This window comes from Gobio gobio, assembly GCF_949357685.1.
Source record: "Gobio gobio genome assembly, chromosome: 14".
Lineage (NCBI taxonomy): Eukaryota > Metazoa > Chordata > Actinopteri > Cypriniformes > Gobionidae > Gobio > Gobio gobio.
In genome coordinates, this window is record NC_137107.1 from 54,547,502 (window position 1) to 54,567,136 (window position 19,635).

At 41.4% G+C, this 19,635-nt stretch overlaps 1 protein-coding gene across 1 annotated transcript in view; it reads left to right on the forward strand.

Moving 5' to 3' along the window:
• Positions 1–312: 312 nt before the first annotated feature.
• The window catches only part of LOC307137411 (uncharacterized protein), a 31,782-nt gene continuing 12,459 nt past the window's right edge, over positions 313–19,635 (forward strand). Inside the window, exon 1 of the mRNA XM_079835047.1 lies at positions 313–417. The gene's annotated coding sequence lies outside the window, so the exon portion shown is untranslated. The remainder of the gene's footprint in view (positions 418–19,635) is intronic.

A 19,635-nucleotide genomic window follows, 5' to 3' on the forward strand; every position in this document is an offset into this window, starting at 1 on the left:
TGAATGAAGTGGAAAGACAGGTGTTTAAAGATAAGGTTCAGGAGGCAGGGAGGGAGTGGAATCTGGTAGGGATACTGGGATCAGAAGGAGATGGAGAAGGAATACGAATCATTAGGATGGCTTTATTTACTTTTTTAAAAGACTCAGGGTTATGGAGTAGAATTTAAAATTACATGATTATACACACTCCAGTACAGTAGGTGGCGGCATGCACCTAAACGTTGTTTGCAGTCCGCCATTAAATAAGAGAAGAAGAAGAAGAAGAAGAAAACTGACGCGCACTGAGCATGCGCAGAAGAGAGAAGCGCGAGAGACGAGCTGAGATCAGTTGAAGCTGAAAGCGGCGCTGTTAACGATCGTGAATGAAGGACAAAAGTGTAATATTTTCTCCGGATGCCTTATATTTCCAGTCTGCAGGTGAGAGATGTTCCTCAGATTACAGAGTTTAACATTAATCAGCTCCAGAGTTTACATGTTTAAGGACCAATGTCATGAAATGTGGTTTATTATGAGTGTAATAATATGTTGGCAGAGAGTTTTTCACAGACTCTGACTCTATTACACCAATAAAATGTGCTTAATGTGCCACTTTACAGAAGATCTCAGACATCAGTAAAATGAATGAGGGGAAAACAGGGAACTTTAGGAGACAAAGAGGCTTTTCAGCAGCTCAGATAAACATGATGGTCCTGTTGTTTCTCTCAGACTTTGGACAGGAGTTCAACAAACCTTGTTTTAAATGCAATTAATATCTAACTTGTATCAAAATACTCCATATTTCTGACTGAATTTTTTTGGCACTCCAATATATTCCATGCAATTGTGTTGATAGAAAAAACGAGATGCATTTCTAGTTTCAACATTATTTGTTGTTCAGATATTCCTCTGTAAAAGACAAAAGTATCAGCTGTGTGTAAAGTGACACACGTTTGGTTTTTGGCCACTGAAAATGTGAACAATTGACCAATTTACTCATGAAACCACATTAAGATCTCCATATCTCTGACTTTAAAAGGAAGAAACCAAAAGAAATGCTTGATAAGAACCAGAATATAAGAGGATTTTAGGATATCATTAATACTTCTTGAGTTACAGACATGTAAACCTGTGGCAAAAAAAAAATTTTTTTTGAACAGTCACTGTTGGCATATAATGCAACAAAGATGGCTAAAGTCGACAGATTTTACTACACTGAAAAAAATTTGGAGTGACATTTACTTAAAAAAAGCTAGGCAACTTTTTTCACACAGAAAGTGCTTGTAATCTTTACTCTGGCTATTTCTAAGTAATATTTACTTACTAGAACCACTTATTTTTTTATGTAAAATACACAAGGAAATTGCAATGGCAATACTCATCTATAGATTGTAACTTTCACTCAGATTACCATTGCATCCACTTACAAAACCCAAGTGAACATTGCTGATATTTCTTTGTTTCTTACTCATCTTTTCTTTGTAATTATTAAGTAAAATTTATTATGAATGTACTAGTTAATATTAATAAAATTAAGTAAATATTTTTATTCTATTAAATAATAATTCAATATTTTCCAAAACAAATATTTGCAGCTTAAGGGACACTTTTATTTCACAGTCAAAATGGCATAGATATATTTAAAATATCTACATAACATTATAACCACAAAAACGTGGCCATAGAACTCCTTGCTCGCAAATTTCAGTGCATATATACATACATATACATAGTCCATACATCAAGGGAATTCAGAGACCGTTATAAAGCTCAAAAGTAAAGCAGTATAGAATTTGAAAAATTACATGTGGAATAACAAAGCACCAACTGACTTTAGGACTGATATTCCAGCATACAAAGGAACACAGTGTTAAGAGTTGACTTTTCCCTTCCAATTCTGTAATTCCATCAATTGGACTCTATTACAAACAAGTTTCAACCAATCAGATAGCTGGCCTTAGCATGGGAAAAAAAACATGCTATTCAAAAACTCAGCGTGCACCGTCCCCTCTTCTAATCAACTTTCAGAACAGTAAATACATACATCAACTCTGTCCATTAACAGTTGCAATCACTACCTTTGCTGACATTCTCAGAACGTTCAGGACAGAAAGAACTTGACCAAAACTGACCAACACTTGAAATCACTGACAAAATCTAAAGAGACTGATTGTGCTGGACAAAAGCACAAATAACAATGGCACACTCACGCTAAACGTTTCTTGTGGAGAGACTGGACCTTTGGTGACATTTAAAGGATGTCAAGCTGAAGAAACAGCTTCTGAAATACTTCAAACATATATTTCAGTTTCAGAGGGTAACTTAAGTTGACGGCATAGATGACACCCATGAGCAGGAGGCAAGCGTTTGTCACACTTCCGCAGTCCTCCAGAACTTCTGTCCTCTCTATGATGACTGACACGTTCACGGGATCTTGGTTTTCCTGTGCCACATTGGGATGGATGACGATGATCTTCATCATGTGATTACTGCAGTCCTCTTTCAATGCTTCTTGGCTGACGTCCTGTGAAAACAAACAAACCACAATTAGAAATAACTAAGAATAGATTCCAAGTAAAAGAAAAGGTTAAGAGAACAACATTTGAAAATAAAAACAAAGAGGTATACTCAATTTAGTATACTCAAATCAAACAATATTCATATGGCACTTTTCATACGTAAAGTTACAGAACGTGCTTCACAGAGGCTAACCCTGAGACAAAGAAAGTCACTTTTGGGGGCCAGCCAGACTGAGAGGGGCCATCCAGGCTAGAGCTGTCCATGGGACGGCACCCGTGTTGGTAGACCAGAACTACTCCCAGTGTGGAAGGTCCCCATGGGGGAAACACTGGAGCTGAAAACTGCGGGATTAAATCAGTAAAATAGGTTATAAAAGGTATAATCAAATTAAATACTCTTTTGCTTATAAAATAAAGTTAATAATTGATCGTTAAATAGTCAGAAAAAAGAGACAAAAGGCAAGTTAAAGTTTAAGGCAGATAAGATAAAGATTAAATATGATTTAAAAAATAAAGGGTAAGAGCATAAAGATTTAAGAAATCAGTTAAAAGCCTGATTAAAAATATGCATCTTGAGTCTTTTTGAAAAAACATCACAAGTGTAGAGAATCTTTGACCTTCAATATAATATCACAAGTGAAGACCAGATCATAAGGCTAGACAATCATTTTAATATAGTCATGATGATCATCAGATACCTGATAGTCTTTGATCAGCTCCTCTCCACCCTCTCCAAGATACTCAACTAAGCAACGGATGATAATGTCCCTTCTGCCATCGACATGATGCTATTAAACACAAAAAGAAAATTTATTGCTGAAAATACATACATAACAGCACACACAGATGTAAACAGAAAGTTACCCATGGAGAATGTAAGCCTGCAACTGCATTCTAACGTTGTGAAGTGTGCAACTTAAAGGCCAACTCCGGTGAAAAATGAGCCTAAGGGTAATTAACACATGGTTATCGAGTAGATCGTTCTCTGAGATGCGTTTTTATGACAATCGAATATAAAGAGTTTTATCTCTAAAAACAGATTAGCTTATAACGCTAGTATAGGGGGCACAAAGTACGTTAAAGTAAATCGCTAGTTAATACCACTAACAAGGCTCAAAATAGCCTCACACTAACACTGTAGCATAATGAGGGTCCCTACATGCAAACCATGTACGTGTACAAACAGTTTATTAAGAAGATAATTTATAAAAGACAGTACATTACGCGTTTACAGACAGCAGCCATATTGAAAAACAGTCTCGAAGAGTCGAGCGAAGAACGCATGCTAAGTGATATGCACTGTGACTTCAGTTCAGTTTATTTATTTATTTATTTATTTTCTCTGTTGTGTTCAGTGCTTTCTTCCAGAAAAACGGACCATATGAGATTCCAAGTCACAGTTCATATCACTTAGCACTGGAACAATCCTTCCTAAAAAGCATTAAACTTTCGTTTACAAAAGACGTGAAACTCACCGAGTGGTCAGGGGTGTTCACTGATATGTTCACACAAAAATCGCTGCAAAAGATGCTTTCCAACAGGTTTTATCATAGTTTTTGTCCAACTCCATTGACTTGTATTAGATGTGCTGTGATGTACGGTAATAGTCCGCCGCTATTCTATTATTCAAGTTCTCAGCGGAAGAATGTACGGGTGTGAGGCGGTTGAAAAAATAGGTCCACAGTTTTACAACGAATGGTAAAACACCTGTTGGAAAGCATCTTTTGCAGCGATTTTTGTGTGAACATATCAGTGAACACCCCTGACCACTCGGTGAGTTTCACGTCTTTTGTAAACGAAAGTTTAATGCGTTTTAGGAAGGATTGTTTTTGCTTATAGCCTGTCTCTATACGATTCCTGATTATTATAGCCACGGAGCTTCAGAGCTAAGGCGGAGCTACAGTTTAGGTGTCCTTAAAGAACCCCGTATCTAACAGTAGTTCCGCATAATTAATTTGCACGCGAGTTTTATTTATTTTTATAACGTGTATTCTCCGTGTGTATTCATGCCCCTACCGTTTCGGTTCAATACGAATAAATGTACCGTTCCACCCCTAATAACTATATAATGAAATTTAAGACCTTCATTAAAAAAATTAAGACTTGGACAACGGAATTTAAGACTTTTTAAGGCCTTAATTTAGGAAGATGACATTTAAGACCTTTTTAATACTTTTAAGCCCCCGTGGCTACCCTGGTACAAAGTTTGTTTCGCTTAAAACTTACCTTCATGGTTCCATATTCACTTCTTCCCGTCTCCGTCAACAAGTCTGCCAACCGTCAAAATGTCGACCATGTCTGAGAAAGACCGCTCAAATGTGGGGAGGGGCTTTGACGTCATGCTCCAAATGCAGAGAAGGTTGCCGGATTCACTGATGTCACTCCATTACATTTTACTTGGAAATATCAACTAATTAAGCCAATGAACTGGTTTAGTGAATATTACTTGGATCGAATGATTCAATTTACATACAAAACTGAGGACGCATAATTACAAACAATCACCAAGTAATGCACTACATGAAAAACTGCTATTTTAAAGTAATAGCACTGAATTGGAATTTTTTTGTAGAATTTATATAGATAATTGAAATAATAATTACAGGGTCAAAAAATCATTTTTTTCAGTGTAATAGTCCTACCAATCTCTGTTTAAAAGTAAAATAAAGCTGCCATCTTTTTTAAAGTCGTTTTTAACCTCCTGTAATTTGGCTCCGAATCTCAGTTGAAAATTGTCATATTGACCCCCCTCCAAAGAATTGTAGATTACTCAGTAAATATACATCCATGACATTTAATATTTTGGTTTTCATCAATATTTGTTTTTCTTTCTTCATAAAAAATATTAACAAAATAAAAATTAAGCCAGGTCTGGTCAACTCAGAATAAATTCAGTAACTTGTCTTTGATTTCTCCAGATCTGGTCCTGTGGGCGTCAGTATCTTCATTCTTCATTATTGTCTGCTTTAGTAGCTGTGAAATAATAATCAGTATATGGATGATAAATGATAGAGAAATGCATCTAAATGATCATATTTTATCAGTTTTAATCGTAGTGAATGACAGAACTGACCTTTGCACATTAAAGATACTTTAACACTTTACAATAAGGTCTCATTTGTTAACATTAATTAATGTATTAACTTACAATCAACAATACATTTGTTACAATATTTATTAATCTTTGTTAATGTTACTTAATATAAATCCAGCTGTTCATTGTTGGTTCACGTTACTTGTAACAAATGTTAACAAATACAACTTTCCCTTTCGTTCAGTCACTACGACGTACGTTAGTGACTAACGAATGGGGGTTTCGCTTAGAAGCCAATCATCTTCGAGAATTCAACAGCGCCCAATGGCAGTGCCAATGCCATGGGCAAGCGGAATTTGCATGCGTAACTCCGCCCCACCTCGTGGGTATAAAAGGAAGTACGCTGGCAACATCGCATTATGTTTTAGCTTTGGAGCCAAGAGGATCTCTTCACTCCTACAAGCCTGAATTCTGAAGTCTTCTCTTCAGTCTTCGAGACCAGCGGTTCTCCAGGGTGTTGGTGTGACGGCGCGTTCCAGCGATCTCATGCTGCCTGCCTGCTGATCTGTGCAGTGATCTGCAACAGCTGTGTGTGTGTTTCCCTGGGCGCTTCGGCACTCTGCAGAGCTTTCCTCTCACAAAAAGAGCTTGCGCGTGGCACGTCTTTTTCAAGACGGTTCGCCCGTGCACTTCCGGGTGCGATCGATCTCCGTTGCTGTCAATGGGCACATTCACTGCTCGATGTGTTTGGGCTTCAGCACGTTCGGGCAGTGTTTGTGGATGCGTCATGTTCCCACTCCGGGAACGTGACCATCGCGATGTCGCGGTCGCGACTCAATGATCTCCGTGAGGAGAGAGAGTCCCCTCTGCCACACCCCAATCTACCGTCTCCGAGAGAGGTGGTACTTTGGTTGGTGGCCAGGGTGACCTGAGTGCGGTGCCGTGGTATTAAGAACCCCGACGATCATTCCTCGGGCCACGCCCCCTCTCGCACATTGCTTAACCCGCGAGTGTTGGACTGAAACAGCGGCCCGTCTCTGACGCCTCGTTCGTTTCGTTCACGCTCCAGATAGCAGTGAGATGTCGATCGCCGCATCCCAAGGTGGGCTGGAGTCCTTTGGGGATGACGATTAGGTTGTGCTCCGCCTCCGGGTGTGTCAGCACTGCCTGATCCGACCTAAAGTTGACAGCCATGTTATCTCGGGCAGCCGCGAGTCTCACGCTGGTGTGGAACTCCACCCAGTCGCGAGTGCTCGTGGTTGCGCGATTGGTTTTTGGGGGCGGCGCCCGACAGCTGTTGGGCCCCGCCCCCAATGCCTTTCGCTCCCGAGGTGCATGAGGAGATCACGCGGTCCCGGACGTCCCCGTGCTTCCCGTGATCGTTTGGTGGCCTCCTCCGCCTTCTCTGCCCTTGATGGGGCCGCGGCCTAAGGGTACACTGGGGCCCCCTCACCCCCACTGTTGAACTCTCTGTTGCGCACTACGGTGTCCACAGAGGGCTTGACGTGGCGTGGTGTGGCTGTCCTAAGCACCCTCCCAAAGCCTGTGGGCTCGTCTACTTCGGTGGCGTGGTCCTGCAGAGCTACGGGCAGGCCGCCGCCCCTTTGCACATGCACAAGGGTGGAGCTGACCCAGGGCTCTTCAATGAGCTGCGTGCCGCAACTGACCCCGCCCCCGGGCGGTGAAGGTGGCCACACGCTCCCTGGGTCGGGCGATGTCCACAGCTGTGGTCCGGGAGAACACCTGGCCTTACCTGGTGATGTGGAGGACGTTGAGCGGGCCCGCCTCCTCAACTCGCCCATATCCCAGGCTGGCCTCTTCGGTGGCGCGGCTGAGAACTGCGCCCAACGGTTCTCGGCCGCCCCAGAGCAGACTGAGGCTGTAACACGTACTGCCCCGGCGGCCAGCTGCTGCACCAGCCGCCGGCTCAGTCGCCTCAGTCCGCTCGCCGCCGAGGGCGCCCTCCCTCCTCCCGCCCGGCCCCAGCAGCAGCCTTCACCTGGGCCGCGCCGTGGAGGTGGTTGAGGATGACGCCCAGTCCGCTCCCCAGCCTGGTTAAACGCCAGGCTGGAGGTGGACAACTCAGAGATGGGTTCCAGTTCTTCCCAGGGGATGGTAGCAGGGCCTCTCCTTCCCCCGGTGGAGGGCCGGGGGGAAAAATCCTTCCGCTGCTGGCCCCCGGGCTAGCAGCGCTTGGGAAGAACTCATGTCCCTGTCTCTGAGGACCCAGAGACCGGTGATGACAGTGCGCGCCACCCACGGGTCCCGCCACTCGCATCCCTCTCTGTCGCCAGCCTCCTGGCAGAGTAGACCCCAGTGGAACGTGCGTCCTTCCCTGGTCTCCTCTGTCAGGACGCAGCCGTTAACCGCACCCCCACACCGGGACGCCCAACAGCCTCCCTTGTCCGGGTCGGTAACGCTGCATCGCTGCCCCACTCCGGGTACGTCTGTAGTCCGAATGACCCTGCCGGTGCAGTTCCTGGGAGCCTGGCTTCAGATTCCAGGGCTGTCCCGCTGGGTCGCGAAGACAATCAGGCGCGGCTACGCGATTCAGTTCGCGCAGGCTCCTCCCTGCTTCCGGGGAGTCCGCTTGCTATGGTCGGGGCCAATGCCCCTGTCATGCGAGCGGAGGTTGCCACCCTACTGGCGAAGGGTGCGATCGAACCTGTCCCTCCAGCCGAGATGAATTCCGGGTTTTACAGCCCGTACTTCATTGTACCCAAAAAGACCGGTGGGTTACGACCGATCCTGGACCTGCGCGTCTTGAACCGTTACCTTCACCGGTTTCCGTTCAAGATGTTGACAGCGAAACGCCTTTTCGAATGCGTTCGTCCAGACGATTGGTTTGCAGCGATCGACCTGAAGGACGCCTTCTTCCATGTCTCCATTCTACCTCGACACAGACCGTTCCTACGGTTTGCTTTCGAGGGGCGGGCATATCAGTACGCAGTTCTACCATTCGGGCTATCTCTGTCCCCTCGCGTCTTTACGAAGATTGCCGAGGCAGCCCTTGCGCCCCTTCGGCAGCACGGGGTTCGCATCCTGAACTTCCTCGACGACTGGCTCATACTGGGTCACTCTCGAGAGCAGGTTTGCGGACACAGAGATTTGGTGCTCCATCACCTAGCCCGTCTGGGCCTTCGGGTCAACTGGGAGAAGAGCAAACTTTGCCCCGCGCAGAGGATCTCTTTTCTCGGTATGGATATCGACTCCGTCGCCATGTGCGCGCAGCTTTCGAGCGAGCGCGCGCAGTCTCTGCTGACTTCCCTTCGTCAAATCGAGGGCAAGAGTGCGGTTCCACTGAAACTATTTCAGAGGCTCCTGGGGCATATGGCATCTGCAGCCGCGGTGACGCCGCTCGGATTGCTTCATATGAGACCGCTTCAGCACTGGCTACGCGATCGAGTCCCGAGATGGGCATGGCGGTCTGGCACGCTCCGGGTACTAGTGACTCGGGCCTGCTTACAGACTCTCACCCCGTGGTCGAACCTCAATTTTCTACGGACCGGAGTGTCCTTAGAACGAGTTTCCAGGCATGTTGTTGTATCAACAGATGCATCATCCACGGGCTGGGGTGCCATGTGCAGTGGACAAGCAGCCGCGGGCTCCTGGATAGGACCCCAGCGCCTTCTGCGTGTCAATTGCCTCGAGTTACTGGCAGTACGGTTCGCCCTGCACCGCTTCCGAGCGTTGCTGAAGGGTCAACATGTACTAGTCAGGACAGACAACACGGCCGGGGCGGTCTACGCTCCCGCCGTATGTCTCAACTCGCCCGCCATCTCGTTTTGTGGAGTCAGAAGCACCTGAGGTCCCTTCGTGCTGTCCACATCCCCGGAGACCTGAACTGTGCAGCCGACGAGCTCTCACGGATTCAGCCTCTCCCCGGAAAGTGGAGACTCCACCCCCAGACGGTCCAGCTGATATGGGAACGGTTCGGCGACGCACAGGTAGATCTGTTGCCTCCCAGGACTCTTCCCATTGCTCCCTGTATTATTCCCTGACCAAGGGCACCCTTGGCACGGATGCACTGGCGCACAGCTGGCCGTCAGCGCTACGCAACTATGCGTTTCCCCCAGTGAGCCTTCCTGCACGGGTTCTGTGCAAGATCAGGGAGGACAAGGAGCAGGTCATGTTGGTCGCCCCGTACGGCCAGACCTGGTTCTCAGAACTTCTACTCCTTGCGACAGCCCCTCCCTGGCCTATTCCTCTGAGACCGGACATCCTCACTCAGAGACGGGGCACCTTTTGGCACCCGCGTCCAGCGTTCTGGAAGCTCCACGTGTGGCTTCTGGACGGGACGCGGCAGGGTTGAGTAGCCTTCCACCTGCGGTGGTCGCTACCATCACTTCCGCTAGAGCTGAGTCCACGCGACGTCTCTATGCGTTGAAGTGGAACCTCTTCGTCACATGGTGTTCTTCCCGCCAAGAAGACCCCTGGAAATGCCCGATCGGGTCCGTGCTATCGTTTCTCCAGGAGGGGGTGGAGAGAAGGCTGTCTCCTTCCACCCTTAAAGTGTACGTGGCTGCAATATCTGCCTACCACGATCTCCTGGGAGACAAAAAGGTAAGTCAGCACGACCTGATCATCAGGTTCCTGAGGGGGGCGAGGAGACTGAATCCTCCTCGCTCTCCTCTCGTTCCCTCTTGGGACCTCTCAGTAGTCTTAAGTGCTCTGCAGAGGCCTCCCTTTGAGCCTTTGCGGTCGGCTGAGATTAAGTTCTTGTCTATGAAGACGGCTCTGCTGACCGCATTGGCCTCGCTTAAGAGGGTCGGGGACCTGCAAGCATTTTCGGTTGACGAAGCGTGCCTTGAGTTCGGGCCGGCTAACTCTCACGTGATCCTGAGACCCCGGCCCGGATATGTGCCCAAGGTTCCCACCACTCCGTTCCGAGATCAGGTGGTGAACCTGCAAGCGCTGCCTTTGGAGGAGGCAGACCCAGCCTTGGCATTGCTCTGTCCAGTACGCGCTCTCCGCGCCTATGTAGACATGACGCAGGGTTTCAGGACCTCAGACCAGCTCTTTGTCTGTTATGGTGGAGAGCGGAAGGGAAGTGCTCTCTCAAAGCAGAGGTTGTCTCACTGGATAGTGGACACCATTGTTTTGGCTTACCAGCAGCAAGGTAGACCATGTCCCCTTGGTGTGAGGGCACACTCCACCCGGAGTGTGGCCTCCTCTTGGGCTCTAGCACATGGCGCCTCGCTAACAGACATCTGCAGAGCTGCAGGCTGGGCGACACCCAACACATTCGCCAGATTCTACAATCTCCGAGTGGAGCCAGTGTCCGACTTTGTACTCGCCCCTACGGGTGGCCGGTAATGGGCCAGGCTCAGGTGTCTTCGCTTGCTCGCCATTCCACTCCAAGGACTGGATACGTGCGATTATTTTCCTCAGGTGAGTTCCCCGAGAGCCCTGAGCTCCTCCAGCACTGCTTACGCCGACATCAGTTCAGTCTGCCCTTTCGAGCCCAGACCCTCATGTCCGGCCAGGTGCTCCGTGTGCATGGTTCCCCTCCGGCGACCCCCACACGAGTATTCCCACCGTAAGCCTCCTCAGCGAGCAGGTGTCTTTCCCTTGGCAAGTCCCTGCCACCCCTAGGGTTAAAAATCCACCTTCGGCTGGTACCCTAGAATTCTTCCATATGCAGCCCTTAGTGAATCATATGTGTATTCTTAAGCCCTCCCTACGGAGGCATCTTGGCATTCCCTCACTGGGATATGCTTCCCAGTGTACCTTGGTAATCCTGTGATAAGTGGGAGTCCTTCGTCCGTACTAGTCTTACGACAGGGTACTCACACTTACGCAGGGCACTGGATGACAGTTGAGTGGCGTTGTTGTATTGGAACCCCCATTCGTTAGTCACTAACGTACGTCGTAGTGACTGAACGAAAGGGAACGTCTCGGTTACGTATGTAACCCTCGTTCCCTGAGGAGGGAACGGAGACGTACGTTTCCTTTGCCACGTCAGCTGTGCTGCCTGGAACGCGGAGTTCAGTCTTGGCTCCGCAGCAGTAAGATAATGCGATGTTGCCAGCGTACTTCCTTTTATACCCACGAGGTGGGGCGGAGTTACGCATGCAAATTCCGCATGCCCATGGCATTGGCACTGCCATTGGGCGCTGTTGAATTCTCGAAGATGATTGGCTTCTAAGCGAAACCCCCATTCGTTAGTCACTAACGTACGTCTCCGTTCCCTCCTCAGGGAACGAGGGTTACATACGTAACCGAGACGTTTGTAAATGTTGAAATTAACAATAAGTAAGATTTAGAGATGCACCGATGTATGATTTTTGATCGATTTCCAACCATCTGCATATCGGCTATAGGATGAATGGTTTATTAATGAACTGTGTGAAGGCACTGAGCTGTATAATGTCTGCTGCATAATCCAAGATCATAATGTAATATTCCTGCTGCGCTGCTGTCTGCGTTTTAATGTTAATCAAACAACAAAAGACCTACAAAAAAAATCGCTCACTAATCTTGACTAAATAACTTTCATAAGAGTAATTTCCTCGATGCAGAAAACTAGGGTTGCCAACTTCTGGAAAAGAAAATAAGGGACAATCGTGGTTCTTTATAGGAAAATAAGGGACAGAATAAGGGACACTCAAAATATTTGTTCTGTACCACACAGTGCATGTCATTTCAGTATCTGCAGTTAAGTGTGTGTATAAAAGGTTCTCAGACAAACACATTTGGGTCATTCTGGGTCAAAATCAACCAAATTTCAGAAACTTTCCTGGCTCAAATTTTTGATTTTGTTAATTTTGTTTCCGAAGAAAGGCAAACATAGATGACTAAAAAAGACAAAATATTTTGATGGATGTATATTTACTGAGTAATTCAATATTTTGTAGTGTGGGTCAGAATGATAATTTTCCCAGGGGTGTAAAAGTGGCTTTAGAAAGATGGCAGCATCATTGTATTTTTACAGAGATTGGCAGGTCTGTTGGGTAAATCTGTTGACTTCAGCAATCTGTGTTGCATTATATGCCGAAGGTGACGGTCCAAAAAGGGTGAAAAGCACTTCTTGTGTGTGTTTTTTTTAATCAAAGTTTACATGCCTGTAACTCATTTTGAAGATACCTTCAATAATATCCTTTTAGATTCAAATTCTTAAACTTTTTACTTTAGTTTTTTTCTATTTCTAAGGCCAAACATGTCCAGAGCTACAGGATCTCAGTGTGGCTCCATGAGGACATTGGTGCACATTTTCAATGGTTGCACATTTTCTGAACAACAGATAATGTTGAAACTGAAATGTATCTTTTTCTATCAACACAACTGAACATTCCTGTCTGAGTGCCATCAATATTTTTTCCCATTATGTGGCTGTAACTCTAAAAGTATTAAATATATCTCAATATCTCATTCTTAATAAACTTTTCTTTTCAACCAAACGATTTGGACACACGGCCTCCCAGGTGAAAAAGATATATATTTAAATTGTGCTTTTTTGGACATATTTATTATATTTAAATTATACTATATTAAATGCATATTAAATGTATTATTTTGAAACAACTTTAAGTATATTAAGTGCATTTTAAGATATGCTTAAGATCAATTTTAAGCTATTTGCAATATATTTTAATATATTAAATTGTGCTAAAATGGAACAACTTTAAGTACATTTAGTGCAATTTAAATGTATTTCTTTAAAATTAATTTAAAATATATTTTTTAATAATGAATTTTAATGCACTTCAAGAACATTTTAATAGCATTAGTATTACACTACTAGTATATTATAAAGCTGTTTTTTTTCAGTATTCAAAATGGTATAAAAAGGTGCAAAATTATTAAATATAAATGTTAAGACACGTACACACTTTAAAATCTAGAACACTTTAATGTACTATATCATTATATACATTACAAAATAAATTCCTTGAGTACATTAAAAAAAGTACAGCAGTATACATAATCTCTTGACAAATACATTATAATAAAAGAAAGATCAGTGAAATGTTATGGCAGAGCTATTTTCATCCACTTGTAGAACATTTAAGTTATACCTATATTACTGAAAAGCACACTATGAATATGACATTGAATAAAAGTCAGAAACAAAGCCCTGGTGAAAAACTTACTATTAAATGTATTAGAAATGCAATTGAAATTCAAGTAGTATGTATATATTATATTTGAATTGTACTAAAAACATAAAAGTACATTTTTAATAAATTTAATAGTGTCTTTTTCACCTGGGACTTTTTTTAAAATTTAACAAACAAGCCTGCAAAAAGAAACAGAAGAGTTTAAATGCCACATCATCTTCACTTCTGAGTACGACTTGCATTTTCTGCAACTGAGGCCTTGCGATTCAGACACCGTAATGTATGAAGACTTCTTTATCACGGGATCTGTGAAAGCAATTTTATTTATTTTTTTAAATGAATCAATGATTAACAGTTTTGCATCCATGTTTGAATATAATATTTAATATATAATTAACATAGATATGCATTACAATTTCGTGACTTCTCAGTTTACTTTTCAAATCTTTGACTATATCTTCATCAAGCTTGTCCATTTGTATCCTCTTGTCTGTCATCACTATACAACACTCTATGAGTTACAATGAACATAAGATTAGAAGAAGAGAAATACCTGAACCTGGTATATAACCTGAAATACACAGCTTGCATTATTGCTTCAAATAACAATATCAGTGACTGATTAATCTCTACTCACTGATATTGTTATTTGAAGCAATAATGCAACCTGTGCATTTCAGGTTATATACCAGGTTTGGGTATTTCAACATATATAAATGCAGTCCAATTACCATTTACATCACTTTGTAGGCCAAAACACGGAAGCGAGTTAGCATTTGGCACTTCCGGTTCTCTCGTACCGAAGTCAATGTGTTTTTTGAATCCGATTTTGTTTAAATGGCTGAAATAAGGTCTGTGGTGAACACAAGCTCAAGACACTTTCACGTTTTATTCTACGACATAAAACACATCAGTATTACCCCTGCGCCACTTTATTGTGGTTTATTTTAACCTATATTTCCAATGAATGTGTCTATTGTGGTCATGATACCATGCACTCTTTACCTCTGTTGCAGATATTTAAGGAAATTAAAAGTAGTGCAAAATGATATATGATGTAATAAATGATATAATTTTCCTATCAAGACTGACCGAATCACCCTCCATTAGGCATGATTCAAAATCTGTACAACAGAGGTGATACGAGATTAAATCATACTTACTTCTCTCTTCTTTGCTTGTCTCTGCACTCTGTCTTCTATAGCAGCTGATCTAAAGGGAAAAACAAATTAATTAATATTTCACAAAAAAACAGGCAGACAAATGATGATGAATGATTTGTTTTCTTTTTAAGAATGACGTGAGTACAATGAATGTAGCTGGTGGGTAATATAACCAAAACCCTTCACAGCCTCAGCAGTTTCAGATGTACACCCTCTTAAGCATTCCCTTTTACAATTTAATCTTTGTACGTATCTGTAATGAAAAATATATTTTAGAAAATAAACAAAAAGGCAGGTTGTCAAGCTTGAACAAATATAAACACCAATCAACGTTGCCATAGTTGGCTGGTCAGCTCAAGACAAAGTAAATTTATGTTCATATAACATGGTTATTTCAAACTTGATAACACTTTACAATAAGGTTCATTAGTTAACATTATTAGTTGACATGAACTAATAATGAACTGCACTTATAAAGCATTTATTTATCTTTGTTAATGTTCATTTCAACATTTACTAATGCATTATTAAAATCTTGTTAACATTAGTTAATGCACTGTGAACTAACATTAACAAACCATGAACAGCTGGATTTTTATGAACTAATGCTGAACAGAGGGGTTGTTCATGGGTAGTTCATGTTAACTAATGCATGAACTAATGTTAGCTAATACAACCTTATTGTAAAGTGTTACCTCAAACTTTTCAAAGATCATTTACCTCATTACCATGAAGCCAAATTCATCAGGAAATCAGAAATAAATACACAACTACATTTTGCTAATAAAAATAATGTTAATGTAATGTTTTACATGTTAAAATGACTAATTATGTTTTCTGCCGATGCATTGGACAATGTTTTATAGTTGTTTTAAGACAGACAAATGTCACCAGGTCAATTTTAAACAGATTCATCAAAGTCTGTAGAAAGGGACTTTATATATGACTATAGTGCTGAAGTTGCTAAATATCTAATATTAGCTCAGTATCAGTATCATGTTACAGGTATTCCACTGTTAGCTAGCAACAAAAAAACAGCTTTTAAAACTTACCAGAAACTTCTGTGGGCAGTATCTTCATCTCTTCGTGTTTGCTTCGATTAAATGTAGCTTTGGCTCTGATTGGTCAAATTGATTGTACATTTAACTGAAAACGAAAAAGTGTCAAATACATTTTGTGTCAAAAATACGACTGGCATAGAAAATAACGTTAATTAAATACAAATCTTACCTGGAGTCACAAAATAATGAGCGATTTATAACCCTCCGATGAAAGACAAGTCGCCAAAACTGATCAGGTTTCAAAATGCTCTTCGCCCAAGTAATCCATATGAATCACATGTTTTCCTCAAAGTCCCCTGAAGAGACACGATCGCCATATGATTTACAGTTTAAATTTAGATTTATAATCGCATTCAAGCAACATAAACACGCACAGCTTCAGATAAACAGAATCTGAGGTACGAGTCCGAGGCTGAGCTCATTATTATCATGAGAACCAATCAGAGCCGCTCAATGGCTCTGGAACCAATCAGGAGTTTAATCATGTGTGGTTTGAATTTAAACAAGTAAAAACAGGGATTTTTTATTAAAGATTAATGATTTATGATCACGGTTCTCTATATAAATCAGTGTTTATGATGCATTTCAAATAATATGATGTTGAAATCCTTATGGGAATTTCAGTAATAGCCTATTACAAACAGATCATGTAAGAAACAACATGTGAATCTATGATATGAATAAGTATGCATATTGAAATGCTTAATAATAGTTTGTAAATGTTTATAATACATTATAATTTGGTACATTTTAAATGTTAAATGTTTTTTAAATATCTTTTGAAAATATTAAAAAGATAAATGCATAAATATAATATATATATTTTGCATTATATATGTATTATATATTGCATTAATATATTGCAAATATAAATACACTAAAGATATGTTTCTTAAAAGTATAATTAAACATATATTTATTACCAAAGTATTTCTAGTATACTTTTTAGAAATATATTAAAAGTACGCTTGTGTTTAGCATATTTCTTAAAAGTATAATTAAGTATATATTTATTACCAAAGTACTTCTAGTATACTTTTTAGAAATGTATTAAAATGCAATTCAATATATTTTTAATGCACTTCAAATAAGCATGTTGGGAATACAAATGTATTATAAGCATGCTACTTGAATTTCAAGTATATTTTTAATATATTTAATAGTACGACTTTTTCACCTGGGCTCTCTGCCAAGGCAGCTCCATGACTTCCAACAGCTCCCCGTACAGGGTTTTTCCTGCATAGAGAATTACTAGTTTCTGCATGTTCTAATAGGTGATATTGTTTCTAGTCATGAAACATGTCTGTGTTGCCTGACTTTGACATATATCTTCAGCACAGTTTGCAGTGAGTGCAGTATTAGTGAAGTTCCAAACGTAATTTAGGGAGGAGCGAGCCCATCTAATCTTCCAATCAACAGCCAACAGCCAGAGTATATAAACAGCTGCTCAGTCTCCGATGTTCCAGCATCCCACTTCCTCCCCAAACTCCACCTTTATCTGAGGTACCTTGCCCTACATAATCATTTAGTCACTATGGGGGAATATCAGAGCTGGAGTTGAAACTGCTTCATCGAGCCCCTCATCAGTAGACAGCAAGCCAAAGAACCCCCTAGTGTCACAGGATTGCAAATGCAATTTTTGTTCATTTCTTAATTTTTTGCATTTAGTAATTTATTTGTAATAAACACTGGCCAATAAAAAGTATTATATGTTGAATTATGTTGTTGAAACATACACAAGGTCATACTGTGAGCGCTGTGGTGTGTGTGTACGGTGTATATAGAATAGTAGAGCGGAAATAGGCAGGAGAGGAGTGGAGAGCGCCTTTCTAACGAGTTTCTGTTCATGAGCGCCGCTCACTCAACAGAACGCCCTTTGGGACAAGCTGGGTCGAATATAGGCCCATCTGAAATAAGTAGGGCCGCCCCAACTAAAGTGTTTTTTCTAGTTTAGCCGTTGTTCACGCTGCCCTGGCGCCTCCATGTCATTGTCTGCTATATTTGCTTATTATTTATTAAATCCTGGTAATTGGTTGATCAAACATTGATTAAAATATAAGATACAATTTATATAAAACGAAATTCACTTTAAAGAAAGGCTTTCAACACAACGAAACTTAATGAAGCAGTCAAAATTATTTCTAACCCCCATGTCTTCTGACATATTGTGCATCTTTGTCCTTTCTTAATCAACGTAAATTAAATTAAAAAAATTACATTATATTTAAACATATGAAACGAAAAATGTGTTTGATGGCTACAACAAATATAGTAGGCTACAGTACAGAGAAATGTAATGTCGGAGCGCACATGGTTTAACCGGTGAGCGATTCATGAGTGGAGCTCCTCTTCCCTCACATGTTCTGGTTGGGTAGGCAGGTTTTTTGCATTCATTTTTAATTTTTCTATTTCCTGTCGCTGTGCAGGCTCTTTTACTGTAGGTTATATGGCAGTGTAAACAGCTAAATAACCCTTTTATTTAAAGGTTTAATGTAGGCCATAGTAGTCCATAGCATTACGATTGCAAGAATTTTGGACTTGCACTGTTTAAATCCAGCCAGACTGATTTGCTGAAATCAAAATGCGAACAGTGAAGGAGATTTGCCGTTAGCGCGAGCCACTTGCTGTGAAGCGGGAGCCCAGCCAGCACCGGCATAGGATTCTGCTGGGTCTTAAAGCCTTCCTCGAACGGCTATGTTCGCAAATCAAACAATGATTTTTCTCAAAGGAATGATTATTTCTCAGTTTAGATTGTATGCCTGAATATACGGGACAAACTTCGTTTCGTATGGCTTTCATATGGAATGCGTCATTGATGCCTTGAATACGGGAATATTCCGGTTGGCAGACGGAATCTAGTCATAAAAATGGAATTTACTGCATAACACATAACATGAATTAATTTACCTCACACACGCACACAAACTCAAAGGTCTTCACGGCAACCCGTCAAAATAAAAGTTCAGTTTAACAAAGTAATTGTGACTGAATTATATAAATGTTGTACAGTAGGGATGGGCGATATGGCCTAAAATCCATATTGCGATATACATTGCAGCCTCTTGCGATAACGATATATATTGCGATATAAATATTATAATAGAACCATTTCAGAACGGGTTAGACCCTAAGGAAAGCCACAATGCTAAATGTATTTTTTTTTTTTAAAGAAAGAAAGAAACGTTGTATGTAGTTTTGAGAACATTTATTGTGCAAAACTGTAATTATAACATATTGTTGCAGATAAATTAAATTCAAGTACACTAGCTGCAGAGACTTAAACAAAACAAAAAAGCAGAAAGTTTTAAAAACGTCCTGTACGCGCTTATCCATATAATGGCAGTGAATAACAACCAGGCTAAAACTTTACAAAAATTATACAAAAGTATCACGCAATGCTACAGGGAGATGCGTGCCAGATCTGTACCTATTTCGGTACCACAATTTTTATTTATTTAAGTATTAAATTTTTTTTTAATGCAATTCAATAAGTTTATTATTTATGATGATAATCATTATAAGTAAATAATAATAGTATTTGCTATGTTCAGGGAAAAAAGGACTACTGTCAAATAAAAATAAAGAAAATAATAAGAACAAATAATTTAAATACAAGCAGCAGCACAAATAAATACTTTTGAGCAAAGATACTAATAAAATAAACTATGCTTTTCAGGTTTTTCAGGTAGCCTACGTCTAACATTAGTTTTCAGGTACAGTAGGCCTACAGAAAATGATCAAATGTAAAATAACATTGCATATTTGACTGTATAAATTAAAGATGAATCCTATTAAACTTACAAAAGCATTTCAATCAAGAGC